Source organism: Rutidosis leptorrhynchoides, chromosome 9 (assembly GCF_046630445.1).
Source record: "Rutidosis leptorrhynchoides isolate AG116_Rl617_1_P2 chromosome 9, CSIRO_AGI_Rlap_v1, whole genome shotgun sequence".
In the NCBI taxonomy this organism is placed as follows: Eukaryota; Viridiplantae; Streptophyta; class Magnoliopsida; order Asterales; family Asteraceae; genus Rutidosis; species Rutidosis leptorrhynchoides.
In genome coordinates this window covers 291,442,866-291,452,203 of record NC_092341.1, presented here as the reverse complement: position 1 = coordinate 291,452,203, position 9,338 = coordinate 291,442,866, and positions in this window count along the sequence as shown.

Sequence of the window (9,338 nt, the reverse complement as noted above, 5' to 3'; positions counted from 1 at the left end):
AACTGAATATGAGGCAGCGTAGGTGGATTGAATTATTGAATGATTACGACTTTGAGATTCGTTACCACCCGGGAAAGGCAAATGTGGTAGCCGACGCTTTGAGCAGAAAGGACAGAGAACCCATTCGAGTAAAATCTATGAATATAATGATTCACACTAACCTTACTACTCAAATAAAGGAGGCGCAACAAGGAGTTTTAAAAGAGGGAAATTTAAAGGATGAAATACCCAAAGGATCGGAGAAGCATCTTAATATTCGGGAAGACGGAACCCGGTATAGGGCTGAAAGGATTTGGGTACCAAAATTTAGAGATATGAGAGAAATGGTACTTAGAGAAGCTCATAAAACCAGATACTCAATACATCCTGGAACGGGGAAGATGTACAAGGATCTCAAGAAACATTTTTGGTGGCCGGGTATGAAAGCCGATGTTGCTAAATACGTAGGAGAATGTTTGACGTGTTCTAAGGTCAAAGCTGAGCATCAGAAACCATCAGGTCTACTTCAACAACCCGAAATCCCGGAATGGAAATGGGAAAACATTACCATGGATTTCATCACTAAATTGCCAAGGACTACAAGTGGTTTTGATACTATTTGGGTAATAGTTGATCGTCTCACCAAATCAGCACACTTCCTGCCAATAAGAGAAGATGACAAGATGGAGAAGTTAGCACGACTGTATTTGAAGGAAGTCGTCTCCAGACATGGAATACCAATCTCTATTATCTCTGATAGGGATGGCAGATTTATTTCAAGATTCTGGCAGACATTACAGCAAGCATTAGGAACTCGTCTAGACATGAGTACTGCCTATCATCCACAAACTGATGGGCAGAGCGAAAGGACGATACAAACGCTTGAAGACATGCTACGAGCATGTGTTATTGATTTCGGAAATAGTTAGGATCGACATCTACCGTTAGCAGAATTTTCCTACAACAACAGCTACCATTCAAGTATTGAGATGGCGCCGTTTGAAGCACTTTATGGTAGAAAGTGCAGGTCTCCGATTTGTTGGAGTGAAGTGGGGGATAGACAGATTACGGGTCCGGAGATTATACAAGAAACTACCGAGAAGATCATCCAAATTCAACAACGGTTGAAAACCGCCCAAAGTCGACAAAAGAGCTACGCTGACATTAAAAGAAAAGATATAGAATTTGAAATTGGAGAGATGGTCATGCTTAAAGTTGCACCTTGGAAAGGCGTTGTTCGATTTGGTAAACGAGGGAAATTAAATCCAAGGTATATTGGACCATTCAAGATTATTGATCGTGTCGGACCAGTAGCTTACCGACTTGAGTTACCTCAACAACTCGCGGCTGTACATAACACTTTCCACGTCTCGAATTTGAAGAAATGTTTTGCTAAAGAAGATCTCACTATTCCGTTAGATGAAATCCAAATCAACGAAAAACTTCAATTCATCAAAGAACCCGTCGAAATAATGGATCGTGAGGTTAAAAGACTTAAGCAAAACAAGATACCAATTGTTAAGGTTCGATGGAATGCTCGTAGAGGACCCGAGTTCACCTGGGAATGTGAAGATCAGATGAAGAAGAAATACCCGCATCTATTTCCAGAAGATTCGTCAACACCTTCAACAGCTTAAAATTTCGGGACGAAATTTATTTAACGGGTAGGTACTGTAGTGACCCGAACTTTTCCATGTTTATATATATTAATTGAGATTGATATTTACATGATTAAATGTTTCCAACATGTTAAGCAATCAAACTTTTTAAGACTTGATTAATTGAAATATGTTTCATATAGACAATTGACCACCCAAGTTGACCGGTGATTCACGAACGTTAAAACTTGTAAAAACTATATGATGACATATATATGGATATATATATATATAGTTAACATGATACTATGATAAGTAAACATATCATTAAGTATATTAACAATGAACTACATATGTAAAAACAAGACTACTAACTTAATGATTTTTAAACGAGACATATATGTAACGATTATCGTTGTAAAGACATTTAATGTATATATATCATATTAAGAGATATTCATACATGATAATATCATGATAATATAATAATTTAAAATCTCATTTGATATTATAAACATTGGGTTAACAACATTTAACAAGATCGTTAACCTAAAGGTTTCAAAACAACACTTACATGTAACGACTAACGATGACTTAACGACTCAGTTAAAATGTATATACATGTAGTGTTTTAATATGTATTTATACACTTTTGAAAGACTTCAATACACTTATCAAAATACTTCTACTTAACAAAAATGCTTACAATTACATCCTCGTTCAGTTTCATCAACAATTCTACTAGTATGCACCCGTATTCGTACTCGTACAATACACAGCTTTTAGATGTATGTACTATTGGTATATACACTCCAATGACCAGCTCTTAGCAGCCCATGTGAGTCACCTAACACATGTGGGAACCATCATTTGGCAACTAGCATGAAATATCTCATAAAATTACAAAAATATGAGTAATCATTCATGACTTATTTACATGAAAACAAAATTACATATCCTTTATATCTAATCCATACACCAACGACCAAAAACACCTACAAACACTTTCATTCTTCAATTTTCTTCATCTAATTGATCTCTCTCAAGTTCTATCTTCAAGTTCTAAGTGTTCTTCATATATTCTACAAGTTCTAGTTACATAAAATCAAGAATACTTTCAAGTTTGCTAGCTCACTTCCAATCTTGTAAGGTGATCATCCAACCTTAAGAAATCTTTGTTTCTTACAGTAGGTTATCATTCTAATACAAGGTAATAATCATATTCAAACTTTGGTTCAATTTCTATAACTATAACAATCTTATTTCAAGTGATGATCTTACTTGAACTTGTTTTCGTGTCATGATTCTGCTTCAAGAACTTCGAGCCATCCAAGGATCCGTTGAAGCTAGATCCATTTTTCTATTTTCCAGTAGGTTTATCCAAGGAACTTAAGGTAGTAATGATGTTAATAACATCATTCGATTCGTACATATAAAGCTATCTTATTCGAAGGTTTAAACTTGTAATCACTAGAACATAGTTTAGTTAATTCTAAACTTGTTCGCAAACAAAAGTTAATCCTTCTAACTTGACTTTTAAAATCAACTAAACACATGTTCTATATCTATATGATATGCTAACTTAATGATTTAAAACCTGGAAACACGAAAAACAACGTAAAATCGGATTTACGCCGTCGTAGTAACACCGCGGGCTGTTTTGGGTTAGTTAATTAAAAACTATGATAAACTTTGATTTAAAAGTTGTTATTCTGAGAAAATGATTGTTATTATGAACATGAAACTATATCCAAAAATTATGGTTAAACTCAAATTGGAAGTATGCTTTCTAAAATGGTCATCTAGACGTCGTTCTTTCGACTGAAATGACTACCTTTACAAAAACGACTTGTAACTTATTTTTCTGACTATAAACCTATACTTTCTCTGTTTATATTCATAAAATAGAGTTCAATATGAAACCATAGCAATTTGATTCACTCAAAACGGATTTAAAATGAAGAAGTTATGGGTAAAACAAGATTGGATAATTTTTCTCATTTTAGCTACGTGAAAATTGGTAACAAATCTATTCCAACCATAATTTAATCAACTTGTATTGTATATTATGTAATCTTGAGATACCATAGACACGTATACAATGTTTCGACCTATCATGTCGACACATCTATATTATTTCGGAACAACCATAGACACTCTATATGTGAATGTTGGAGTTAGCTATACAGGGTTGAGGTTGATTCCAAAATATATATAGTTTGAGTTGTGATCAATACTGAGATACGTATACACTGGGTCGTGGATTGATTCAAGATAATATTTATCGATTTATTTCTGTACATCTAACTGTGGACAACTAGTTGTAGGTTACTAACGAGGACAGCTGACTTAATAAACTTAAAACATCAAAATATATTAAAAGTGTTGTAAATATATTTTGAACATACTTTGATATATATGTATATATTGTTATAGGTTCGTGAATCAACCAGTGGCCAAGTCTTACTTCCCGATGAAGTAAAAATCTGTGAAAGTGAGTTATAGTCCCACTTTTAAAATCTAATATTTTTGGGATGAGAATACATGCAGGTTTTATAAATGATTTACAAAATAGAAACAAGTACGTGAAACTACATTATATGGTTGAATTATCAAAATCGAATATGCCCCTTTTTATTAAGTCTGGTAATCTAAGAATTAGGGAACAGACACCCTAATTGACGCGAATCCTAAAGATAGATCTATTGGGCCTAACAAACCCCATCCAAAGTACCGGATGCTTTAGTACTTCGAAATTTATATCATATCCGAAGGGTGTCCCGGAATGATGGGGATATTCTTATATATGCATCTTGTTAATGTCGGTTACCAGGTGTTCACCATATGAATGATTTTTATCTCTATGTATGGGATGTGTATTGAAATATGAAATCTTGTGGTCTATTATTATGATTTGATATATATATGTTAAACCTATAACTCACCAACATTTTTGTTGACGTTTTAAGCATGTTTATTCTCAGGTGATTATTAAGAGCTTCCGCTGTCGCATACTTAAATAAGGACGAGATTTGGAGTCCATGCTTGTATGATATTGTGTAAAAACTGCATTCAAGAAACTTATTTTGTTGTAACATATTTGTATTGTAAACCATTATGTAATGGTCGTGTGTAAACAGGATATTTTAGATTATCATTATTTGATAATCTACGTAAAGCTTTTTAAACCTTTATTGATGAAATAAAGGTTATGGTTTGTTTTAAAATGAATGCAGTCTTTGAAAAACGTCTCATATAGAGGTCAAAACCTCGCAACGAAATCAATTAATATGGAACGTTTTTAATCAATAAGAACGGGACATTTCAGTTTTGATGTAATAATTAGCATGGACTGGTTGAAAAAGGTGAGAGCAGAAGTCGTTTGTTACAAAAATGCGATTCACATTGTGCGTGAAAAAGGAAAACCTTTAATGGTGTACGGAGAAAATAATAATGCGAAATTAAATCTTATTAGTAGTATGAAGGCGCAAAAACTAATAAGAAAAGGTTGTTACGTCATTCTAGCACACATCGAGGAAGTTAAACCTGAAGAAAAGAACATCAGTGATGTTCCCGTCGCAAAAGAATTTCACGATGTATTTCCGAAAGAATTATCGGGATTACCCCCACATCGATCCGTTGAATTTCAAATAGACCTTGTACCAGGAGCTGCACCAATAGCTCGTGCTCCATACAGACTCGCACCCAGCGAAATGAAAGAATTACAAAGTCAGTTACAAGAACTTTTAGAGCGTGGTTTCATTCGACCAAGTACATTACCGTGGGGAGCTCCTGTTTTATTTGTCAAGAAGAATGATGGTACATTTACGTTGTGTATCGACTACCGAGTGAAATGTCCCATTCATATTGATTATAAACTTTCCATATTAATTGATTTCGTTGCGAGGTTTTGACCTCTATATGAGACGTTTTTCAAAGACTGCATTCATTTTTAAAACAACCATAACCTTTATTTTATCAATAAAGGTTTCAAAAGCATTACGTAGATTATCAAATAATGATAATCTAAAATATACTGTTTACACACGACCATTACATAATGGTTTACAATAGAAATATATTACATCGACATATGTTTCTTGAATGCAGTTTTTACCCAATATCATACAAACATGGACTCCAAATCTCGTCCTTATTTAAGTATGCGACAGCGGAAGCTCTTAATAATCACCTGAGAATAAACATGCTTAAAACGTCAACAAAAATGTTGGTGAGTTATAGGTTTAACCTATATATATCAAATCATAATAATAGACCACAAGATTTCATATTTCAATACACATCCCATACATAGAGATAAAAATCATTCATATGGTGAACACCTGGTAACCGACATTAACAAGATGCATATATAAGAATATCCCCATCATTCAGGGACACCCTTCGGATATGATATAAATTTCGAAGTACTAAAGCATCCGGTACTTTGGATGGGGTTTGTTCGGCCCAATAGATCTATCTTTAGGATTCGCGTCAATTAGGGTGTCTGTTCCCTAATTCTTAGATTACCAGACTTAATAAAAAGGGGCATATTCGATTGTGATAATTCAACCATATAATGTAGTTTCACGTACTTGTGTCTATTTTGTAAATCATTTATAAAACCTGCATGTATTCTCATCCCAAAAATATTAGATTTTAAAAGTGGGACTATAACTCACTTTCACAGATTTTTACTTCATCGGGAAGTAAGACTTGGCCACTGGTCTATTCACGAACCTATAACAAATATGTACATATATATCAAAGTACGTTCAAAATATATTTACAACATTTTTAATACGTTTTACTGTTTTAAGTTTATTAAGTCAGCTGTCCTTGTTAGTAACCTACAACTAGTTGTCCATAATTAGATGTACAGAAATAAATCGATATATATTATCTTGAATCAATCCACGACCCAGTGTATACACGTCTCAGTCTAGATCACAACTCAAAGTATATATATATTTTTGGAATCAACCTCAACCCTGTATAGCTAACTCCAACATTACTGCATATAGAGTGTCTATGGTTGTTCCAAATAATATATATACATGGGTCGATATGATATGTCAAAACATTTGCATACGTGTCTATAGTATCCCAAGATTACATAATATATTAGAATACATGTATAATACAATATAAGTTAGCTAGGATATGATTTGTATAGATTTGTTAAACATTTCCCGTAGCTAAAAAGATCAAAAATATCCAATCTTGTTTTACCCATAACTTCTTCGTTTTAAATCCGTTTTGAGTGAATCCAATTGCTATGGTTTCATATTGAACTTAAGTTTATGAATCTATACAGAAAAAGTATAAGTTTATAGTCATAATTACAGGTTACAAGTCATTTTTGTAAAGATAGTCATTTCAGTCGAAAGAACGACGTCTAGATGACCATTTTGGAAAACATACTTCCACTTTGAGTTTAACCATGATTTTTGGATATAGTTTCATGTTCATATGAAAAATCATTTTCCTAGAAGAACAACTTTTAAATCAAAATTTTTCATAGTTTTTAATTAACTAACCCAAAACAACCTGCGGTGTTACTACAACGGCGTATATCCGGTTTTACGGTGTTTTTCGTATTTTCCGATTTTAAATCATTAAGTTAGCATATCATATAGATATAGAACATGTGTTTATTAGATTTTAAAAGTCAAGTTAGGAGGATTAACTTTTGTTTGCGAACAAGTTTAGAATTAACTAAACTATGTTCTAGTAATTTCAAGTTTAAACCTTCTAATAAGATAGCTTTATATGTATGAATCGAATGATGTTATGAACATCATTACTACCTCAAGTTTTCTGGATAAAACTACTGTAAATGAGAAAAATGGATCTAGCTTCAAAGGATCCTTGGATGGCTTGAAAGTTCTTGAAGCAGAATCATGACACGAAAACAAATTCAAGTAAGATTTCCACTCGAAATAAGATTGTTATAGTTACAGAAATTGAATCAAAGTTTGAATATGAGTATTACCTTGTATTAGAAAGATATCTTACTGTAAATAAGAAAGATTTCTTGAAGTTGGATGATCACTTTACAAGATTGGAAGTAAGCTAGCAAACTTGGAAGTATTCTTGATTTTATGAAACTAGAACTAATAGAATTTATGAAGAACACTTAGAACTTGAAGATGGAACTTGAGAGAGATCACTTAGATGAATAAAATTGAAGAATTAAAGTGTTTGTAGGTGTTTTTGGTCGTTGGTATATGGATTAGATATAAAGGATGTGTAATTTTGTTTTCATGTAAATAAGTCATGATGATTACTCATATTTTTGTAATTTTATGAGATATTTCATGCTAGTTGCCAAATGATGGTTTTCACATGTGTTAGGTGACTCACATTGGCTGCTAAAAGCTGATCATTGGAGTGTATATACCAATAGTACATATATCTAAAAGCTGTGTATTGTACGAGTACGAATACAGGTGCATACGAGTAGAATTGTTGATGAAACTGAACGAGGATGTAATTGTAAGCATTTTTGTTAAGTAGAAGTATTTTGATAAGTGTCTTGAAGTCTTTCAAAAGTGTATGAATACATATTAAAACACTACATGTATATACATTTTAACTGAGTCGTTAAGTCATCGTTAGTCGTTACATGTAAATGTTGATTTGAAACCTTTAAGTTAACGATCTTGTTAAATGTTATTAACCCAATGTTTATTATATCTAATGAGATGTTAAATTATTATATTATCATGATATTATGATATATTAATATATCTTAATATGATATATATATACATTTAAATGTCGTTACAACGATAATCGTTACATATATGTCTCTTTTCGAAATCATTAAGTTAGTAGTCTTGTTTTTACATATGTAGTTCATTGTTAACACACTTAATGATATATTTAAATATCATTTTATCATGTTAAATAAAGTGTATCAATATCTTAATATGATACATATGTATTTAGTAGACGTTATCATAACGATAATCGTTATATATATCATTTCGAGTTTCTTAACTTAGTAATCTCATTTCTTATGTATATCACACATTGTTAATATACTTAGTGAGATACTTAATCATCATAATCTCATGTCAACCATATATATATGTCTATATATACCACAACATATAGTTTTTACAAATTTGTAACGTTCGTGAATCGCCGGTCAACTTGGGTGATCAATTGTCTATATGAAACTTATTTCATTTAATCAAGTCTTAACAAGTTTGACTGCTTAACACGTTGGAAACATTTAGTCATATAAATATCAATCTCAATTAATATATATAAACATGGAAAAGTTCGGGTCACTACAGTACCTACCCGTTAAATAAATTTCGTCCCGAAATTTTAAGCTGTTGAAGGTGTTGACGAATCTTCTGGAAATAGATACGGGTATTTCTTCTTCATCTAATCTTCATGCTCTCAGGTGAACTCGGGTCCTCTATGAGCATTCCATCGAACCTTAACAATCGGTATCTTGTTTTGCTTAAGTCTTTTAACCTCACGATCCATTATTTCGACGGGTTCTTCAATGAATTAAAGTTTTTCATTGATTTGGATTTCGTCCAACAGAATAGTGAGATCTTCTTTAGCAAAACATTTCTTCAAATTCGAGACGTGGAAAGTGTTATTTACCACCGTGAGTTGTTGAGGTAGCTCCAGTTGGTAAGCTACTAGTCCGACACGATCTATAATCTTGAATGGTCCAATGTACCTTGGATTTAGTTTCCCCCGTTTACCAAATCGAACAACGCCTTTCCAAGGTGA